Source organism: Polyodon spathula, chromosome 24 (genome assembly GCF_017654505.1).
Source record: "Polyodon spathula isolate WHYD16114869_AA chromosome 24, ASM1765450v1, whole genome shotgun sequence".
Classification (NCBI taxonomy): domain Eukaryota; kingdom Metazoa; phylum Chordata; class Actinopteri; order Acipenseriformes; family Polyodontidae; genus Polyodon; species Polyodon spathula.
This window is the reverse complement of record NC_054557.1, coordinates 4572363-4596270: the sequence shown is the minus strand read 5'-3', so window position 1 is coordinate 4596270 and position 23908 is coordinate 4572363. Positions and strand designations below refer to the sequence as shown.

General features: G+C 38.0%; 1 protein-coding gene across 4 annotated transcripts in view; it reads right to left on the bottom strand.

Moving 5' to 3' along the window:
* The window catches only part of LOC121298927 (inactive tyrosine-protein kinase PEAK1-like), a 73972-nt gene that overhangs the window by 48463 nt on the left and 1601 nt on the right, over nt 1–23908 (bottom strand). Inside the window, exons 2-4 of one of the 4 annotated variants that reach the window (XM_041226258.1) lie at nt 2587–2634; nt 1759–1825; nt 97–286 (exon numbers count right to left, since the gene is read on the bottom strand). The gene's annotated coding sequence lies outside the window, so the exon portion shown is untranslated. The remainder of the gene's footprint in view (nt 1–96; nt 287–1758; nt 1826–2586; nt 2635–23908) is intronic. The other 3 variants (XM_041226259.1, XM_041226260.1, XM_041226257.1) reach the window with 3 other exon arrangements.

The following is a 23908-nucleotide window of genomic DNA, read 5'->3' as shown; positions in this document are numbered from 1 at the left end:
TTGCTGCGCTCTTACTATGATATAACCTTTACGAGGATCACACCATACTACGAACCATGTATAATAGACCTTGCACAGAGTAGTCTTGAAAATTACCTTCTTCACATTTACTGTGGTGCTTGTGGAAGATGGACGGTATGTGGCAGAGAAGTCTCAACGTTAGTCTTTCACTGTAGGCTGACACAATGCAACGCTGCAGGCTGCTCTTTTATTCGCTAGTCTCAGACCCAACAGGATTGTGATCAGGAGAGCTGAGGTAATCCAGGCCAATTGTGCATTCTTTCAACTTGGAAAATATTAAGAAACTTAATGAGAAATGCAGAGGTGGACAGAATGAGCAAAGGAAAGAGAGTATGAAGAGTATGTTTGTAAATGACCAGACCATAAGCCAAATAACAAATACCACATAGCTTGTACTCCTTCCTGTATAAAAACAACACAGATCTTATAAATAAAAAAAGCACAAGGACAGAAAATATGATTATTTAAAACAAACTGGATAATGTACAGTCATTGTCTTGTATAATTTTGAAATAAAACGTTGTTACGTAGGTTACATGCCACATTTTCAAAGTTATTTGGTTCTAGTTTTGTAAAATAAAGAGGCGTTTCACCTCTTTCAATAAAATAAAGACTGGAATAAATACTTTGAAAATATGGTCCATAATCTTTTAGCATTAATCTGGTCCAATGCCAATTTCTCAGAGTGGGACCTAGAGCATAGTGTACCCTTTAATAAATGTTACTATTTTCCACTCTTTTTTTTTTTTTTTTTTTTTTTTAACTACACTAGTAAATCACATCCAGGCTATAGAAAAGTGAATGTCTGGATCTATAAAACTTTTGCAATTTATCATTCTTGTAATTATCATTAAATGACTTTTAAATGAATCTGCTGGTTAAGCAGTTTGAGTTTCTTGTAATGCAAACTGCTACATGGATGCATTAGATTGTATTTAATACAATAACTCCATGAATTTTCCCTGTTTTGCATTTGTATAAGCAACTACATACTGCAGGTCTCAAATGTGCAGTTTTGTAAAAACACATAGCAAACATTTCCATTTAAAAACATAATATGGTAAAGAAAGTGTTCACACACTGCCTCATGTTACTGGCTGAAAGCATGTCAGTCAATAAAGGAAGCAGCTGGTTGGCTTATAACAAGAAAGAAGCCACTGAAGTTGCCAAGCAAGTACAACACTAACTGAAAGTTTGGCTTGCAAACACAGATTTCTTTAATCAAGTGTAGTACAAAATACATTCAGAACATGTTTACTAAAACACGTGTTTCATTCCAAGCTGGACCTTTGAGCCCTACAGAATGAAAGGAAATGCACAACTGGAATTATTTTGTTACAATGTGTGCCTTCTGGAAATATAGCACCTGCAAAACTGTATGCACTCAAAACAAACTATTCTGCACAGCTCTCATCTCAGTCTCATATCTGGCCATTTTTGGTGCACAGGCTTAAATAAACAAATGAATCTGAAGCTTTACAAGAGCCATCAATCACTGCCAACATAATTTTTAATAAGACAATTTATTTGCTACTTGGAGAACAAAACAAAGCCATCCATATGTGCACGTACACTAGCTTCTGCTTCAATGATAAGTAAAAGAAGTCTGACCAGCAGAAAATGCTGAAAGTGTAGGCTCAACCAATTATTCTACTGACACAAACTCTTCTGTAAATATAGTTACCCCACAAAAGCAAGGCTTATAGAATATACTTAACAGAATCAAAGCTGACATACCCTGACAGACAATACAGGAACTGTACATGCATCTCCTCCTCCTCCTCCTTCCTATTCAACAAACACCCTGCACATTACATTCCTGTTGCTGTTCCTGTGCTGTCCATATCACAACCAGTGCTGACGAGAGGGGACGAAAGGCACGCAACTATACAAGGGGTATAGGGGTGGGAATAAATGGTGCGCATCCATTTTGACTGGCCCTTCTCGTTGCCATGGATTTCCTGCTCTGCCTCTGCAGCCAGTGTCTAAGCAGCAGAGCCAGTGCAGGCCCAACGCACCACACAATTCTGAAAGTACTGTATCGGTTTATCAAAGCGATACATACAAAATCTATACATTATTACACTTAACTAATAAATCAGAGGGACGTCAAACAGGTCAACATTTCATATTTGACTCATTTATAAAAATACAATAAAAACAATAGAACAGTGACACATATATAACTACTTCGATTAAATATGCATACATATTTTGTTATGTCCAATGTCTAACCTTATAACACAAATCAAGGCAAAAAAAAGTAACAATTGTGCTACTGTGTCTAAGTGTTAGTAACATACACCCCTGCTAGGGTTTTCACATTTCTAACAGCATCAGGACAGCAATTTATTTCCCAGATTCTGACACACTCAATTTCTAAAGAATGCCATCACCAAGTTTCCTCGCAATTGAATGCACAGTTCTCTAGCTACAGTACATCATAAACATACATGTGACTGTATGTACCCATACTGCCACTGCAATCCCACCGTCCAGTCAAGGAGAAAAATCCCAGTGAGGAATAACAAATAAAAAAATAAATATAAAAAACATTGTACTTACAGGAAAAAAAAAAATTCCAAAAGGAGACCACAGATTTTTCAAGGATATCTGAGAAAAAACAAAAAACAAAACATGAATTAAAACATGAACAGCCATATTTATCTGAAGCCTAACAGCAATCACACAGTTTCTGGACTTCCTCATAAGCTCTCTTGACTTGTACTCTACGCTGTATATGTTTTGACTATAAAGCCAAATATTCGATTAGTTTGTTAGTTGTTTTCTTCCCCACAGTGTCTACTACCACACCTTTCATGGGATGGGCCTGTCCCAGTTCTATACAACTATTTTCATATTAACCCCATACAACACTTTATTAATATTTCCTCGCTGTTCTGTTTGCGGTTTAAATGCCATTGGCTGCCACGTACTGCACTTCCATAGGTATAGGGCTACGGCCAAAAATGTCATATCCCCCTATAGACTGAACTCATTTAGCTTCACAGTCGAATGAAACCTGCTGAATAATGTTAAGTGAACATACCATTTTGTAGCTTTCCATATATTTAACAAAAAACTGACAAATTGAAATGTGAAATCCAACATGAAATACTGTACTACTAATCGGTAGACTTTTGCGATATTATTTTAGTTTCTTTGGTTACATAAGTAAAATATAAAGTTTTTTTTTTTTCTTAAATTATGTCTCAATTCTAAAATCTTAAGTGATGCGAAATCTTTGTCCACAGCTGTATGTGCTTTGACAAAATATCGTTCAGTGTAATTTATCATTTGAATTAAAAACACAACAAAACATTAACAGTAATTTTGCAATACTACACCAATACAATCCTGCTGTAGTAAAAATGTTGATGAATGCTAAATGTTAGTTAGTGATAAGACATCGGGCGTGCCTCTTAAAACCACAGTTAATTACTTATACTATTTTATAATCCAAAGTATTCAAAATATAGAAATGCATTTTACCCTTCAGTCTACTTGCTACAGTAGCTTCAGCTTGACCGTTGAGGTCCAGTGCTGTCCCTTTCCAGGTGTCAACTGAACTCTAAAATCACACAAAAAGCAACCCACTGCATCCAGAATGCTGAATACAAAGTACAGTACCAGCACAGAAATACCGCTCACACAACCCACTACAACTAGTGCGCTGCTTGTTGACATCTTGGTTGGATAAGAAAAGTGCAGAGCAATTACTTTGATCAAAATGCTTCGTAGCTGATCTTGTTTTTTTATAGCTTCTGGCTGCCGGTCTAAAATCCTCTGTTTGATCAGATGCGGCTATCGTATTAGTTGGAAGACCACTTTCATACAAAAATAGTTATTTTTTTGGTTTGCTACCCATTTACTGTAACATATTAACACTACTACGGTATTACAAAATTATTCATTGAAGACTACCAGTTAAATGACTCTACTTTCAATCCACTTGTAAAAATACATTAAAACATTAACTGCTTACATGAACGAACAGCTTGAACATTTTTTAAAAACATACACATTTTAAAATGGTCTTTCTTATAAAATGTGTTTAAATTAATATTGTGTTGCAATACTACAAAAAAATTAGCGCTGATGTGGTATTACAAATATCTTTTATATCACAAATTAGAAAAAAGCCTGACATTTGCCATAACTGTTTTATCACTATAACGCTGAAATGGTTTAAAATATATGTATCAGAGCACTGCTGAGCAAACAATGTGCTCCTTGATAACACAGACAAGCAAGCAAACCCATGAGAAACGGCTATGCCTCTTCTAGAATTTTTGTGAACGTAGCCTGTACTGAGGTTTACCCAGCCATGCAGTGCAGGGAGTGTTAAAATGCATTTTGAGATACTGGATTGCAGTCGTTCCTAATCACTCGAGTGCAGAGTATCTTGGGAGTGAAGCACATTAACTGCAGACCCTCCACACTCACTTGTTTCCACAAGAAATCCCTCCCACTACCGGGATACCAAAACCAAGCTTTCTTTTGAAAAGATAACTGAAGGATCACTTGCATCCCAGAGTGCTTGGTTGTCCATTATCTAAGCAAATGCCTATTAAAAGCCAGGCTGTCCTTCAGGCCACTCAATTCTGATAATGTGAGCCCACTAAAAGACTTTAGAGCAGGGCTGCAATTAAAATCAATATCCACTCTCGGTGGGAGGCAGAAAATTGTATTGCACTGTCCCATTGGCCCTTGGTCTAGCTGGCCCCAAATGAGGAATCTGACTGCAAAATGAGCCAGAGGATTTCGATGAATAATGGAAGGCACAAAAAAGGTCCTGGAAAATGCCTGCAGACGCACAGTCCCATGCCTATGACTCATGTCTGTGCACCACTTCATTTTCCATTGTTTCACATATTTTGCTTGCAAGCAAACACCCATGATTGCCACAGATAACCTGTAGGTCTTCAGAAAAATGGAATGTGTCAAACTGTGAAACAAAATTTGTCTGCCAGCTGCAAGGCAGCCCAGACCTTTTGCATTGGCAAACTGATTCTTATCTACAGCATAAAAGGTCTGCTGTCTTACTATTCATACAGCAAGGGGTGCTGAAACAAGTAACAACTCATTAATGTAGAAGAAACACATTGCTTCTGGCCTCTATTTGTTCCATAAAAATAGGTTTTACTGTGCCAAACTGTTATACAATGCCAATGTGGCAGGGATAAAAGCAAAACAGTTTGCTTTGAAGTACTCTACCATCCTATTAACGCATTCAAGTCTCATAATACTGCAAGTTATGATAATTCAAGTCCTTGGGTGTTTCACAGGACATGGAAATCCATGTGCTATTATTTTGATGCATTTGTTTTGCATACACATCATGCCATTAAAAATAGTAACAAGTAACAGATAGCCACAGAATAGCGGTACCTTTGCTGTGTCCCGTGTTCTTCGTATCACAGCGTTTTAATTGTAAAAATATTGCAGACTTTTAAAATGTGTAATCACACATCAATGATCATAAATAAATTGGGCAATACATTTGCCAACATTTACTCAGTGACCATTCGCTAGGAGAAGAAGAAAATATCTAAGGACTGCAGTGTATCCAGATCACACTGCCTCTTGTGACAAGGCTGGTTTTCTGTTCCTACAAAACACCACTCCTTTCAATCAAAGCACCAGCAGTGTTGCAGGAGAGAGCAGGATATTTCTACTGGTAAAATAAATTGTTTATTTACTGTTCTGTAACACTGAATACTAGAAGTAATTCATTCCTGGTTCTTAAATGGTAAGTAATGCAGTAAAATCAAGATCAAGCCAGCATATTACTCCCATGATCTACATGGTCTACTGTTGCAACCTGCAAAGTTGTACTGCTCTGCCAGTGTACACCTGCGAACTAATCGAGTCAAAAACATTTTTAAGAACATCAGTCCTTTTAGCCCATCCATGCTTGTAATTGTTCACGTTCAGACGGCTTTTAAAAGGACCCTCCATGGCCGTGTCAGGGACTTAAGCGGTTTGTTTTGAAATCGTGCATCTGGCTTTTAATAAAACTACTGATGGAGGGTGCTCAACAAGGCAACTGAAACTAGGTTTCCCCTGCCATCACAGTCTCACTATTGGCATATTAAATACAGTAGGAGGGAAATAACTGTTCTTAGAGAGAGAGAGAGAGAGAGAGAGAGAGAGAGAGAGAGAGTGTCATATTTCATTACCATGTGTGAGAAATGACTGGCCCCTGCTTGCTTCCTTGACCCACTGTAGTGAAATGTTATACTGATATACAGTGTAGCTTCCTTCTGCAGAACAGCTTTTAAGCTACTCTCTTATCCTGGTGCTTCTTTTCATCCTGCAGCTGCCTGTTTACCCCCTAGGGGCTTGCCCGTCAGTCATACAGAAAATGAAAAATGAAATAAACCGACAAGCTATTACAGTCTCTATTGCCAAATCAAAGCGCGACACTGACCAAACCTAAATATAGTAAAAAATGTCATTCAAATTTGAGTGTGCGATTACCCTCATATAAGGGAGACACAGTTTGGAGAGGATGAGATCAAGGGTGACCTTCAATATAGTGCAATAAGTGTTGATTTTCAAATAGTTGGGAACCACACCCGTAGGTGAAATGATTAAACATGGGACTTAAGGTATAGTTTCAGCCGCAAATGCAATTAGTTCAAAGATTTTGGTGTAATAGAGATCATAGAGAACGACAATGCCATGATCACAGCTGCATCAATAAACTACAATAGTAAGTTGTCCCCATCATGAGGACTAGACTGAAAAGAACAAAGGTATCTCTAAAGGGATTACTGTTAACACAGGCTCTGCAGAAACACAGTATCCTTCGACTGCTCTGCTCTGTGTCACTGGCAGCTGTTCCTCCAGGCTGAGCAAATATTTTCACAGTTCAAGAGTTTATTAAGATTGTAACAGAGATTTACTACAAAAAGGCCAATATTGCAAAACAATTGGGCACTTTATGATTTGAGAATGAGCCTTCACAGAAATACTCAGATAAATGGTACTTTTCAGATGCGTATCCAACTCAGATTTTAACCCTGAACATCATTTTCAGTGTTGTAAAGGTTAAACAGTTAGGATTTGAGATGGATTTGTATAAATGGGACTAGACCTTTCAGAAACAAAAGTGTGCCATTGTTGGCAGATAATTTTACTAACTAAACATTTTTACTTGCATTTTTTGCATTCAGATGAAAATCTCAGAAAGTTCCATGGACCATGTTGTAATTTGTGGGGATTGCTGCCGTCAGCAGATACTGAGTACTCGCCAAGGACGTTAGAATTCGTTAACATATGGAGTATTCTTTTTTTTTTTTTTTTTTTTTTTTTTTTTAGATTTACAACAATATGCTAGATTCATTTCATCAAATAACAGTTTTTGCAACGCCGTGTTAGTCAGAGTTGGGGGAGGGACTGCTTCAGCTAATGCTGAAATCACGTGGTTCACTTCAGGCAGAATGGCAACCAGACGTAGACCTAGCGACGTATGGAAATATTCTGAACAAATTAATGACTCAAATGTGCAGTGTAAGATATGCAGTCTGAAACTTGCACATCACAGAAACACTAGTTCTATGATTAATCATCTGAAACTAAAGCACAAAGAAAAAACAGCCGAGGATGAAGTAGGCAATCTCGCATCAGATCACATCCTTCGCTAGCAGTAGTACCAGACGCTGTGATCCCGCCAGAGCAGATTACACAGCTTTTAACTAAAATGATTACTCAAGATATGCTCCTTCTAAGCTTTGTGCAGGGACAGAGCTTCTGCGAACTGATGGTCTTCGTTGAGCCAGAGTATAAAGTACCATCGCGGAGAACAATAACCACGAGAGTGGAGAAGAGGTACGAGGAGACGGCTGTGAAGTTAAAGTGCGACCTACAGAGCGCCAACAAGGTAGCTATTACTTCACTGTCCACGACAATGCCAGTACATCATGGTTTTAGTTAACCAGAGCCTTCTCCAGTGGGAATCTGTCCCATGCTTTCCTCACACTCTTCAGACTGCCAGTAACAATTTTCTTTAAATATGTGTGTGTCTGTCTGTTTGTCAGTTTAGCATTATTGTTTTTTTTTTTTTTTTTTTATTAGGTCTGCACAGAGTAGCCTGATTTAATAAAAGCAACAACTTTATTTATTTATTTTTTAAACTCAATACTTCCAGCTCCAGCTTTTCACTTCTTCGGATGTATGTGTGTGGGTTTAAGTTATGGAACGCATTGCAAGTGCTTGCGGTTTGCCTAGTAGCACAAACTTGTTTCACCAATAAACCATTTCTATAAACCTGAAAAGAAAACTGCCCTAGACATCCAAGTATGAAGCCCTACTGAAGGCTGTCAGAAGCAAAACAGGCAAGTCTTGTCATAACTTTTGATTATTAACCCTTAGTGGTCCATTAATTCAGCACTTGTCAGGCGCGTCAGGTCCAATTTATTTTCACATGCATTCTTAATTTACATGCACCATTTAAAATATAGTTTTCAGGAGTAAAACAGGTTTAAAAGGCCCTGCATGAGCACTGCATCTAGCCAAGCCCCACCCCTTGTTCGCTGTATTTTTCACATAGGCTAGGCTACCTCTTTATAGACATGCATACTGATAAATTCTCTCCTGATCACTTGTTTTATCACCAAACTCCTCAATAATGCGATCCAAGTCATTCATTTATTACTACTATATCTCAAAAAGCTCTGCAAATGTCCGTGACATTCTTTGAGCCCTGGATGCGGAAGCAGCTCTCTTCTTTGTCTGTGTCCATGTTATCTCTGTGGTGCAGGAGCTATGTGTATTGCTCAGATACGCCCCTTTTTTAGGCTTCATTTCGGCTCTCATTGGTCTCACTCAGCCACTGAAAGGTTTTCTCGGCTTTTTCCGGAGAAAAAATGACTAGAGACCTGTGCTTGACGTCTTTTTGATGATGCCAGACAGGGTCCGACATCAGACTGGAAAGGGAAAATTGTAATTTCGGACCTGGTCCAATACCTGTGCAGTGTTTGAGTACCAACTTGTGTCTCCCATGTCAGTGAATACCCCCACCCTTTCACAGAAACGTTAATATGAACCACCAATGAGCAACATAGTGTGCACAAAAATGCTGCCGGCTTAGTACCGAGACTGCCAACGCTTTCTCATTGTACAAAAAATTTGATTTTCGGTTTCAAATCGGTTTTATCTTTTGTCAGAATCATTCAATTAAGAATTTTATGCAAATATCGGTTTCCATTACATCCCTAGCTCCTGCAAGGAATTCTTACTAAAATTCCAAGACAGGATGTCTTCAGGTTTGAACAAATTCCATTTTTGGAACTGAATTCAAACCTGTGCTCATCAGAATTTTACACAGTCTTGTCATCCACTACATTTAAAACTGACCTAGTGTAACCACAAACAAGCAACCCCTTCAGATTTCCCTTGACAACTAAACAAAAAACACATAATGAACAGTTATAACAGCACATAACCTTCCTGCAGAATATTAACAGTTCATCCTCAGAGCCAGACAGCAGTTAACACGATTTCTCACGCACCTTTAACCTCATACTTCAGAGCAGCCATTACAAACGGCAGCAGAACACAAGGTTCACCCTTATAAAAGGTTATGCTTTATTATACTTTGCTATGCTTTTATTATGGTAAATGTGTATAAGGGCAGAAATATACGGTTGATGTACTACTGTATGATCAGGACTGTTGGGTCTATACTGTGTTTCAACAGCTACAGTACATTATGGGCATCAAACTGCAAAATAGAAAATCAGGACATAAGAAACAATTCAAGCTTGTTTAATCTGTGTGTCTTTAATATGTGGTTGGTATGGAGGAATTACTAAATGGAATTCAGCCTAGGTCAGATGAAAGCACAGTATCTAATCTGGGTATCTTGGATGTCTATCTGCATCACTGCAGTCTCCCCAGGGCACCCCACTGCTTTCTTGAAGGCTGGTGGGATTTGATATCCCCTGGTTAAAAGTAATGAGTTATTCTTATTTCGTATAAAAGTGTTTATGTAAACTGGTGCACCAGTGTGCCATTAACCTGTCCCCTACCATGACCAAACTCTCGATTTGTTTAAAGAACACACAGAAGTAAGGCACTTGTTAAACTGAATGTTGTAAATTAATATCATGAAACGCTGTACACTGGTGAATCACAAGTGACTTTTTTGTGCCATTAAATAAGAGGTTGGTGTTGATTAAATCAATTAAGTTTTACATGGAAAAAGAATAGGTGTGTAGCAGTAAAGGGGTTAACACAGTATTTAAGCAATTAATGTACAAGAACCATGAATGACTACGAACCTCATTAAAAGGGAATAGTAACTAAAAAACTAAAAAAAATTCCTAAGACATTTCCCATAGTAAAAGCATAGTGAAGTATAATAAAGCATAGTGAAAGCATGGCAAAGCATAGGTAAGCATTGTAAAACCCAGAGAGGTGGTAAAGCATATTAAAAAACCATGGTAAATGTATAGTATAACCAATGAAAAGGCACGGTAAAACTGCAAAATTAATGTGCAAATTTACCATGTTAAACTTTTAATATGGTTGCTCTTTAAGAGCATGAAACAGATCGAACTAGATCGAAACAGAAGGGACTATAAAATGAACATCACTGACCACACCTGACCTGGTGCAAGCACATAATGAGTGGCCTGGTTAAAACGTTGCCCACACAGAGATAAGCCAGCAACTAAGGTTTACGTGCAAAGGGGTGTAGAGACTGTATAAAATAGCAGACACTTTGAGAAGGCCAGGTTTATAAGGCTTTGTTTGCTTGTCAGCTGAATGAGTTCTCACATCTTGTTCCCAGCAGTCTTCGAATGCTAATGTGACCCTAATTTCTGAGCCAAGACCACACAGCAAATAGATTGCTATGATTGAACTAAGATTCCATTTCTTTTTAGTACATGGTCAGACTGCCTCCCAATCCCTGGTTCTAACCATTACGCCAGACAGCCTTCCAGTCCACAGCTCTAACCCCCCAGGCCACAATGCCTCCCAGTCTTCAGCTGTAACCACCAAGCCACACTGCCTCCCAGCCGTCAGCTGTAAGTGCACTACACTACACTACACTACACTACACTATTTGCCATTAGATTAACTTAATTTAGCAAATGTGACAGTTTCACACTACAACTGTTTTTATCATCACACTATAACAGGGTTACTGGGGAAGGCTACAGTCAAAGCTCATTTCCAGGACATCAATGATTTGCACACGCAGAACATCAGCCACAGTCTAGATCCAAGTCTGCCAAGAATGAAAGAAACCTCTTTATGCCAAGGATAGTATATACTGTAGTTCCATTAAAAAAAAAACTGTGTAGGTCTATTCATTATTTCACATAACGCCAACATGTAAACACAAATATAAAAAATGCAGGAAAAGGTGCCTGTGAACCCATCCCAAATGTCAATGCAGCCTGTGCACCTTACCCACCCCCGTAAAACCCCCAACACACTCATGAATGAAAATCGCAGGTTGAAAGAAAATCGCAGGCCATGAATTTGTTGCGGAAACCACAACTTTTAACACAGACCACAACTTTTTATAGTTGCTGCAACTTTTAATGGGACTACAATGTTTCTATTTATATGTAATTTCGTTGCAAAATAATGCTGAAAAGTAAACTGAAACAGAAAAGGAAATGTCACTCTCACATTGTCTTTTGCTAGTGGGGGATTGGTATGCCTTGGCAGCCTCTCTAGCTAATCAGTGATCTTCTTTCCTGTTGCTAACCACAGAAGACTGTGGGCCTTGATGCAAGTACTGTACTTACTGTTAATTTTGTGATTGAAAAATTGTTGTTGTTTTGAACAAACAAACAAAAATCTATCTTGAAAGCAAGTATACGTGCAAACTGTTTATATTTATGACCATGCCGAAACCGCAACTTCTTGATAAACAAAGAACAAAACAAAAAATCATGATTCTTACAGCCTTACTGTGTAGAATTTATGGATGACTATATCAAAAAGGTATCATGAAAAGGAAACCAATGTATACATGACATCTGAAATAAACACACATTATACAGTAGAATAATTATCCTCTCCTTTCTTTAATAATCAGTGTGAATAATAATAAATAATGTATTTAGCGTATCATAGCACAAATTCTACTTTTGTTTTTCAGCTAATTCAAAATAAAATGCTATTTGAATATTTGTTTACACCGTGTAGTAATATTCAAAAGCCCATGTTCGTTCCTGATAAACTGTACCCCAGATAGGCTTAAAACTCTAAATTGTTACTTACATACGCACACATACAATACATCTCCATTTCAGTCAGAAGGGATGTCATCACCAGCAACGACAACCATCAAGTACAGCAGTAGTGTCAAATAACCTCAGGAATGACTACTCTTGGAAAAGGCTTTTGACTTGTAATTACTAATACTAGACATGAGTAAATATCCTTCTGGAAACAGGAGCTTCTACTGGAATAATTAATCATTTTGGGGGCACTGGGCAATGATGATTTATTACACATTCATGGTTAATCATTTTCAGGTTTGAAACACTGCCAATATATTGTAGGAATAAAGCCAAATACATAATTCAGAGCCTTTATTCATTAATACCTTTGGTCCTAAAGAAAATCAACATATAGATCAAAATACTGGTACCCTATTTGTGATACGGATTTGAGTAAACCATAAACCGAGCACCAAGGCAGAGTACGAGAGCCTTATTTTAAAGTTTGCCTGGAGAAGGAACTGCAGGAAAGCCTCCAGTGATTTTCTTAAAAGTCTGTTTATTAAAACTCAGGTACCGGAGCCAGAATAATGTTTAACTTGGTATGAGGAAAGCTGTCCTTTGAAGAGGGTGATGCAAACCTCTAAAGTTTTTCCTGCTCAAACATGTTAAATAAATACATAAATAACTTGTGTGGCCTGCAGACATGTTAGGCTGCTAATTTCATGCATTGCGCCACCAGCAGGACATTACATGCTTCGGAATTTATTAAAAAGATAAAATTAGTGGTCAGGTCCTTCCAAAACTGGAAAGAAAATCCCTTGGCAAACACCAGCTACAGGGCAGGTAATCAGGGCACATACTGTAACAGAATAAACAGTACAAACTTAAATTAAAAAAAAAAACAACATATCAATAGGAGTTTTTTATTACGACCGGCAAAATTAAAATCTACACTCTTATTCCTTGCCTTTCCTTTGGTTCCTTTAAATAATAATAAAAAAGCCTCCCTGCCCGCTACACAGCATGTTCAGAGGAATAGGTGTGACCAAAAAAAATAAAAATAAATAAAACTAGACAGACTAGAGGTAGGCTGCATTTCAGGATCAGATTTTGCTAATTAAATTGTCAATTTTATTTAATTTTAAATAATGCCGTGAGACGTTTGGAAGATTTTTTTTTTTTTTTTTTTTTTTTTTTTTTTTTTTACAAAAGAACAAAATGGAAAGGTAAAATGCGCTGTTTGTGGAGTTTTAATGAGCTTCTGTGGTAATACCACCAACCTGCGGGATCATTTAGTAAGACAGCACACGACAAAATACGACAGCGGAAAGACAAGTAAAAAACTAAAGGAAGCAACACCTTCAGTGACAGCTTATTTTGGAAAGAAAGTTGAACCAAAACGCGTCAGAGCAAAAGAAATACAGACCTGACAGTGGATGTTGTCACACACGATATCAGATCTGTTAGTATAGTAGAAGGAGCTGCGTTTAAAAATCTGATTGTGAATCTTGCTCCAAATTCATTACTCTGGATCACGAACGTACAAAGGAAAAGCTTTGACAGGATTTAACTCAGGTCCGTCATACCGATGTATGGACAAGCATGGCACAAGAAGTGCTTTTAACAGTCACCTGCCATTAAATTAAGCAAAACTGGGAACTCGAGTCAAAAGTATTTGCGACACGAAAATTACACAAGACATAGACATTCACAAGGCTGTGAATTTAGCAGAAACGGTCAATCAGATAAACGCAGAGTTTGAAGTGGCTACAAAAGTTAGCTTGTGTTCATGACAACGCAGCCAACGTGCGCAGAGCAATGTCTTTGCTTTCTGCAAGCGGGCGTGCCGTGTTACTTTTTGGTAGCGTGGCAAGTGTGAGCTGTGCAGGGCACAATATAAATCTCTGCATTCAGAAATCTCTGCATTTGGAAGATATAAGACAAGTCCATACATTAGTGGCAGCAGCAAGAAGACTTAACTCAAGTTAATACAGGACGTACAAATAAGGTGGAAGATATGGTTTATTATATGTTTGAACACCATCTTGAATTAAAATGGTCACTTATTGCTGTTTTGTCAAACAGATTTGACCAAAAATAATGGCTGAGATACTACATCTACTACAGCCATTCAAACTGGCTACAGTACTTTTGAGTGGACAGAAAAACATTATGGTTAGTTCTCTGTACCCACTTGCAAGAGGTACAAAACACAGACTGACTGAAGTTCCTAATGAAGAGGAGACGCAGTCTTCTTCAAATTCAATGGATTTGTTAATTCCAGTTACACCGGATTTGAGAGATAAGCTAGTGTTTAATTTGTCTCAGCGATTTTGTTTGCTGAATTACCCAAGTAATGAGGTTATGCCACTTCTTTTTGAGCCATTTGTTGACCCCACGATTTCACCATCTGGAGTTCCTATCCGAACAGGTCAAAGCCTGCAGTCTGAAGCTCTGTCTTCCAAACTAGCGACGCTGGTGGAGGACAACCTCGAAAATGACGGAAATTGTGCCTGTAAAAGTGAGTGCAGCACAGAGGACTTACCTGTTAAAAAGAAAATGAAGACCGAACAAGCAATGGAATTGTTAAGTCGTGGACAGCAACAAACACACACTACTTCCAAGGAAACCTTAATCCAACAAGAGATGACGATTTATGCTTCTGAAACTCCATTAAACATCAACAAAGATCCCGTGATTTGGTGGAAAAATAACCAGACACGCTTTCCCAACCTAGCAGCCTTGGCAAAGAGCATGTTAAGTATCCCTGCAACATCGGTCCCAAGCAAGCATGTGTTCAGCAAAGCAGGGATGCTTGTGAACAAACTCCATTCTTCTTTGAAACCGGAGAATGTGGATGCCAAGATATTTCTGATTAAAAACAGAATATAAGCTCTGGAGAGAGCACAGACTGTTACGTTGGACTTGTAAAGAGTTATTTTGTAAATAGTTATTCTGGTGTTCCCTGTTGGAGTTTTTTTTCCTCTAATCCAGTTGCTGTCAAGACATTTTAAAAGTAAGACAGTAATATTTTAAATGTTTTATGAACATTTTGTGGGGAACCTCGCCGCCAGAATGACTAGACATAAATAATTACAAATGTGTAGCTTTAAGTTCAACTGGAGAAACGTTTACTTTTTGTGATTAGATTTGATGAAAATATATGTACTTATTATTTCCACATTTCTTTTGAGTTATGAATAAACAATGCATCGGGTCTTTATGAAAACAATGCATCGATAGTAAAAAAAAAAAAAAAAAAAACACTATCATCCCAACCCTATTAAAAACACTACAGTCCCAGCCCTAACATACATACACATGCATAACCCCACCTCCCCCAAGCCAAAAGAGGATGAATGACTGAGCATGCTGCACAAATGCATTTTGTTTGAAAACAAACAACGTTAACCCAGGTTTTCCTGGAAGTTTAAATCTGTGTTTTTGCTACATTTTTATGATTTCAATGGTAACTTAAACGTATTCTCCCCTCCCCCCCACTTACAGTGCTGTTTTAAAGACTTTAGAACCATAACAATATGAGTATTGCATTACTGTGCTGCATCCTGGTACTACTGCCAGACTGAGGGTGTAGATAGCAGGTTTACACATTTGTTAAAACCATTGAAAACTAATTTTCTGAATTACGGACACTTCAGATTTAAAGAACAACCTCCATTCCCAATGGGTTCGTAACTATACCGCAGCATACAGTAAGGTAGAGTAGGCTGCAATTATACTATCAACACATCAGGCTGGAGGACATTGTTTACCCACAATACAGTATAGATAATGCTTTTTTTTTTTCAAATGTGTTCATGCTGCCTTTTTCTTCACAAAATCCAATACTACAGGAAGTGGTTATATTTGTGCTGAGAGCGAGCGTGCATTATTCTCTTCCCCATCAGCAGGTTGTGGCTGAGCAGAACCCCTACCCAGTGTTCTTGAGCACACCAGGTGCTCCTGTGGACGAATGTGTCACCCTCATTTCCCTTTTAGGCAGCATAGCAGGAAACACATGGAGGTTTCCAGATATATGTCTACTACACCAATTTAGGCAACAGAGGAAACAGGATTTCTCACTGCAATTGCTGACAAAAGAAAAAATAAACATCTTGTATTCAGATTGGAAGGTCTGTGGGGGGATCTTTTGTTGCTACTTCCTTTCCAGAATAGCCTACAGCTTAGATGCAGTTGCTTCAATTATACTTGAACATTATTCTGGCTCACCACAAATGCTTGTGGTGCTTGGGCATTTGTTGCCCACATAATACCACTATTTCCCTAACTTAATATCAGTACTTTGTTGGAGCTCTCTGCGTTTCCAATAACTAGGTTAAGGGGTTGATACACACTTCACAGGATCTCCTAACTGACTACAGAGGTGCTGTCTGCAGGCTTCTTAGGAACTTCATTATTCAGGACATTTTGAATTTTTTTTTGCAGCTTTTTTTCTGGATGTTTGACATTATATCAATAGCAACATTAGGAACATTTTTCAGGAACCACCTGGAACTTACTCATGGACGTATTTTGCAACAACTGGTCTAAAGCATAAGAATTGCAATTGACAGCCTTATGCCCGATACTATACTTTAACTCTAAAATTAAGACGTTCAGATTAGAGAACACAATAAAAACCACAGGAAAACTGTCAAGCACACAAAAGCCCCAAGGCACAGGCAAAGCCTCAACTGTACTTTATTAGCAGATTACATCTGCTTATCAGAATTTTCACAAGCAAAGGGCAAGAGTTCAGTTTCCTTTTAATGTGCAAACTAGCCAACTAAGCAATAAGCAGCCTAACAAAAGATCTGATTATCCGGTCAGTCAACTGCTTTCCCAATGTGCTTTAGCACAGCTCTCACATTGCATTAGGAGCATTTTAAAGTGACCTAACCCTGAAGAGAACTGGCATGACTCCATCCACCTGGGTTTGTGAAATCAACTCAAAGTGACACGCTGTCAGACAGACACCTGGGGATTTGTAAGGAGGAATAATAATAATAAGAAGAAGAATAATACGAATATTTCACTGGACTCAACATTGCAAGTTTACTTTGTGTGAGCCATTTACCGTTTTACAGCATTTCCTTTATTTTACATTGCATGTTATGTCAAAACTGCTGCCTACTGCAAGTATTTGTGAACAGGATTGTACATTTGAATTCACTGCCAAATAAAACAAGCATCTCGCCACATCTGTTACATGAAAAATTAGATCCCCATTACCTATATCACGTTTTTTTAAAAAGGGGTGAACGTACCCCTGGGGGTACTTCTAAGGGTCAAAGGGGGTATGCAGGATGACTCAGAAAATTCAATAATAAAACTGAAAGTGAAAGAAAAAAATGGTCTTTATTTATTTATTTGTTTGTTTATTTATTTTTAAACCGCATTATACATTATCGCTAAACCACTGTGCATATATATAGCTCAAAGGCTACTGTCTGACTACAGTTTCAGAATGATCATCTACCTGCACACATGCGTGACTTTGATTGAGTGAATTTCCACTCTCAAATTACTGTGGGTGAAGCGGGCGTCTGGCGATTCTGCCCATGGAGAGCTTTGCAGTTTTCAAGTCATCATATAACTTAATACAAATCAGTGAAACATAAACTTTCTTGATAAATCTTGATAAATCACAATACTTTGACAGTTTCTGTTTTACCTATTAGGCGTGGCTGCATTTAAGTAACTGCAATAGCAGCTGGTTGAACTTGTTCTCAGTGTTTGGTACATTCAGATCATCACGTGTATAATTTTTCGAGTCAGAAATTGATACATTTATTTGCAAAACAAAACAGAAGGAAGAAAACAAGAGAGTCTATAGAAAGTGCAAAGCACTTGTTGAACTATTAGGTGAAGATGAACTCCAGTATTAAGCATTTAAGATGCTGTTCAGTTTTAACTCAAATTTACTGTATTTCACTTCTGTGAACTGTTGCTTTTTCAAATAAACAAACAATACAAAATGCATTGGCCCCGTTAACTACTGTTTTGTGAAACCAAAAATCCTTGGCTCTACATCTGTAATTACAGTGACTAAACCCAAACAATGTAATTGGCAATAATTAAAACACTTACAACAGATTAGTAGCAAAAAACTACAAACATGAATGATTCATAGAACTACCAGGGCTACCGGCTCAAATGTACTAGCACTTTCCATCCCTGTGAAAAAACAAACATTCACAGCTCTGAATTGCAGAAAAATTCAGTCCTATGAATTTAGATAAATTCCCTGTGAATTACTCCTGGCTCTTGCGAGTCAGTAAATTAAAAGTATGTTACTGATCTTGTCAATTACGGCATGGCTCTATTGGCCATGAAGGAATTTAAATAGATAAAACATGAACAGATCTGAAGGTCTACAGTAGCTAATGTTACACTGTTAATCTTTAAATGACAGTAGTATACTGTACAGTGGCTCTCAAAAGTATTCACCCTCCTTGGACTTTTTCACATTTTATTGTGTTACAACATGGAATCAAAATGGATTTAATGATCAACTGACCAATGATCAACACAAAAAAAGTCCATAATGTCAAAGTAAAAAATAAAATCTACAAATTATTCTAAATTACAAATACAAAACAGAAAATAATTGATTGCATAATTATTCACCCCCTTGAGTCAATATTTGATAGAGGCACCTATATATATATATATATATTTAATATTTCAAACTCCCCATCTAATCAATCAGATGATCATCACGTATTATATGTGTTTAATCTTTTGAAACAAACAAAACTAAAATCAAGGACATGCACCTATTTTATCCTCAGGACTGCCCATTTGGCTTTGAATGAAAGGTCTGCAGTATAGTTAAATTGTTTTGCAATAGAAGTCTTATTTCCCATCCCAAACATTGTCTAAAAAAGCACCTTTGACGCATTTGGCAATAGATTAAGAGTGTTGTCTCTCTTTCCAGGAGTGTAACCTGTTTGTCTGCCAGCAGCCAGGGCAGTGTTCGTTTCTTTTTACAGCATTCTGTCAGGGCTTGCTCGCCATTCCATTAGCTCTTTTCAATTGGGTTTCCCTTCAGCACAAATCACAGATCACCCCCAAGCTAACAATGCACATGTACTTAAAAACACATCAAATTCAACAGTCATTAAAAAAAAATGTTTCTGCAAATTATCTAAATAAGGGGGCTCCCGAGTGGTGGATCAAGTATCGGCATTCCGTGTGGAGTGCAGGATGCGCCCTATAGCCTGGAGGTCGCCGGTTTGAGTCCAGACTATTCCACTGCCGACCGTGGACGGGAGTTCCCAGGGGGTGTTGCATAATTGGCTGTGCCACCCGGGGTGGGGAGGGCTTAGGTCACCCAGGGTGTCCTCGGCTCACCACGCACCAGCGACTCCTGAAGACTGGCCAGGCATCTACGGGCCTGCCTATAAGCGACCCAGAGATGCGTGGTTCTCCGACGTTGTAGCCCTGAGGTAGCTGCATGGCGGGCCTGCAGAGTGAAAAGAAGTGGGCGGCTGGTGACACACGTTTCGGAGGACGCGTGTGTTCGTTTTCATCTCTCCCGAGTCAGCACGGGCATTGCAGCATTGCAACAAAATTGGGTATAAAAACTAATTAGTAATTCCAAATTGGAAAAAAAAAAAAAAAAAACACATTATCAAAACAACTAAATTAGAATGCTGCCAATGTACAATATTTTGAATCCGATAAGCTGTTTATTTTGCATTGAAGTCATGTCTTTTTACTAGGAACTCTAAGCATGTTAAAATCAACTACCTAGCCTCCAGCCTTGAAAAGAAAGATAAGTTGCTAAAGATAAATATCCTTACGCTTTAACAGCAGATTGAGACTTGGAACCCTTCTTTTGAGGACACAACTGAATGCCAAAAAAAGCAATCATTACTCACATTATAAATTATGTCAATTACAGAAAATATTTTGTATTCAAAGCCCTGCAGCCCCAACATCTGCATTTCATTGGCAAACCCACAAGTAAAAATGCTCTCTTCCAACGATCATCAACTCATCACGATACAGCATCTAGGTCCCCGAATAGCTCATCTGGTAAAAGTAAAGCCGTGTGGTATGCAGGGCGAATCACACAGTCATTGGAGTGCAGGTTTGTGTGCTGGCTGTGTGAAATTGCTTGTGTTCACTGGGGATTTCAAAGGGAGCACTGGCTCCACCATGGTGGAGGTCACATTCTGAAGTTCTGGCAAGGTCACAGTGCCCTGAGCTGCATGGGGTTGGATTTATTTAAATAAATAACCAATCCAGACAAACTTTTGTACAAAAGAGTCAGGGAAGACAAACACAAAAACATAGTGAAGCCAGATCCACAATAATTTGCAAAATTAAATCCTGAAACATGTATTATTCAGCCAGCAGTAGGAATTGACTAACTAATCAGTGACAGTTTTCTGAATTATGGTCAGTCGTAAAAAAAAATCACTGTGCTTGAATTTTCCGCAGCTTATTGTAAACCTGTCAAATTCAGGGGGGGAATACCACTGTAGTTTTACAGCTGTGCTGTAAATCATGTATCTAAATACACCAAAATATTGTAGAACTAAAACATAAACCACTGTAGACAAACACGGACAGTCCAAACTGACTTATACTCCAAACCATGTTATCACAATAAAATACAGGCTGGAAACCAAGCTTCAACACCATCATTCTATGATAGGTGGGTACGTTAAAGATAACAATCAGAATTAAATCACTAATCTGAACAGGGTTCAGATTGGCATTTCTAAAATTTCTTGTCATTCTATATACAGTATGTTTTTATAAGTGTTTTCTTATATTTTCATTTTCTCGCTCATTTAAAAATGTTTGTTAAAATTCTTCTGTTATTGGTGTGAATGTTTTGTTTTCTTTTTTAATTGCCCACACCTTTATTTTGAAGGTACTAGCCTACTGTTCGCTTTACAGTGCTGCTTGTAAATATGGCGGCTGTTGACATTAAGTGTCACTGCACACTGGAGAAGGAGATAACGTATGAAGGAGTCTAATATGAAAAGAATATTAGTCACGTTCTGACATATGAACATAAATATCGGGCTTTCTTTTTACCAGTTTAGGGGGTCTGTTGCCACGGTAACATAGAATATATGTCTGTACTGCAAGTAAACTCGTTTTAAATGCAGTATACTGTAGTAAATCTGTAAACAAGCATGACTGTAAAGTAAAACTTCCCAAGCCTTTTCTTTGCACTCAATAAGCAGTTTAATTCACCCTCTGGGAGGCTGGTGTAATGACTGTTTTCACAGTTGAATAACAATAGAGTGCATTTGCCAATCTGACACACAAAATAGACAGGGAGCTGTTATTAAGGTTCTGTCACAAGAGACGAGAGATACAGACCACTACACAATACTAATCAGCGGGGAGAGCCACATGCCAGTCACAAATCTGCCAGTGCTGATGTAAATACCAGTCACAATGACCAATGACCTAGTTAGGAGAAACACTGGTGTGGCAGTGCTGAGTGCGCCCAATAGGGGAATGCATTTGTTTGTATTGTACTGACGAGACTGTCAACGGTGACTCTAGAATTAATGGGCTAATTAATTGAACATTAAAAGCCTCTCAGTCCACCTAGCATCAGAACATTAAATTAATTAAAATCAGCTTTTTAGGAGAGCCTTTTACAGCAGCTGTTTGTTTTGTTTTTTTTTTTATGTGCACAGGCCATTTTCAAAACTGCTGAAACTCTGTCTAATTGGACCGACTTTTACACAATTTTAACCATTTTATTATTCACACATTAAGTGTTTACAAAGTAAGACCAAAACAAAAATGGAATTCAAACTCAAGAAAAGCTCTCTAGTAAAATGTCTAATAACAACAAGAACTGGATTTTGCTAGTCGATGAGTTGGCACCAACTACTCTGTGTATATAATTATTGTCCCACAATGCAATGCGTCAAATCCGTAGCTAAGGAAATACTTGATGCTTAAAAATTTGAAGTCCTGAAAACAATTGTTTGTTATGTCCTCTGCTGCGATTCTTTGGTATAGTGTGTTAAAATTAATTTCTATTATCCAGCTCTGCCGTAAATAATCAGCTACATTTTACTTGACAAATTCAATTTCTGGAACTGGATTAAAGACACAAACGTAGGCAACAATTCAATCTTTTAAGCTTTGCCCAGGACACTAGCATTGCCCTGTTCATACTTGTATCGGTAACGATTCTGGTCAAATTATATTCTAAACTGAAACTACCGATACAATACACCTTTCTGTCCTAACTCAGTGTTCCACACCAGTACAAGGCCAAATTTGTTGCGAGATACCTGTCCAAAATTAAATTGGTTTACATTGATGCACTTTTAAAGACACAAAAGATATTCTATAACACACAACTCCACTGATTCTCTATGGGGGCCCTCCATCACACTGTGCGCAAAGGGTTGTGGGATATACAGACTTCGGGAGAAGATTTCCTATTAAGTCAAAGGAGCGGTGTTGGACTGAGCTGCATAGAGCTTATTTTAACAACGTTTCAAAATATAACAAACGTGTGAAGCTTATTTTACCAGGGCGTCTTGACATAAAACATAACACGTGGTAATGATGTCATACCGTAATCTACACGAAAAATGCACTTTTCTGAACGCAGTACCAGTGATGGCGTGTGCGCAGAAAACAGAGATGAGTGTTTCACACAGTTCAGAGTAGACTGGTGCAACTATAAAACTTGGATTTCTTGACATTAGTTGTTAGTTTTTTACATTTGTAACCATTTATTCAAATTTCACTTCAATCACTTACTACTGTAACTTAACTAAATAAAATTAAAAAATACATTAATAAAATAAGCATGAGGGAAGTAAAGGCAGAGTTGAGAATCTTGGTATAGAATATCTGGTGTACTGTAAGCATGCACGTGCCTCAAACTCACTCATGCCATCGTCACACCGATCCACCTGTCTACACTTAAACTGTTTCGAGTCATAGCTCAGCTGTAACGGTACTAAACTGGGTCTTGTCTGGGTTTCGTATCGATACAAGTATACCGGTGTAGGGCCAGATATAGGTAACTCATCAGAATGTGGTACGCATACCAAAACATGACCCAGGTAGCGTCAGAAAATGGTACACTGCCAATGCCGTGATTGACTATTGCACAAATCACTATGAAGACAAACTGTAGTTTACCCAAAAAATCAAATATATTTACATATTGTGAAAAAAATTATATTAAAAAATAACTTTAAGGGCCAAACTCAGTACATTGTACCCCTTTCAGATGGGCGTTTCCTTGTTTTCTGAGCTAAAATCATTTATGCATGCCCAGGCAAGCTCAGTACACAGTGTACCACTTTCTAACATGTACCACAAAATAACACCACACAGTACCACTGCAGTGTGAACAGATGTTGCGATACTGTTCCTCAATGATGTCGGTATAAAAAAAAAGTGTGAACAGGGCTTATTATCAGAGGCTGTATTGACCTCGCTGTATAGAGAGGTGCTGACAGAAAACTGGGACTGGTCTGTATGAATTCCAGCCAAGATCAGCACCTATGTTGTGAAAAAGCTGCCAGCCTGTAATGCTTTCATGGTCATGCTCAATCCATCTAGTTAATCAGTCTGACTACCATTACATTTAATTAGTTAACAAGGAAGATAACATTCAATAACATAGGCTAAAGAACGTACTTCAGTTCCCTCATAATACTCTCACTAACACAGGCTAAATA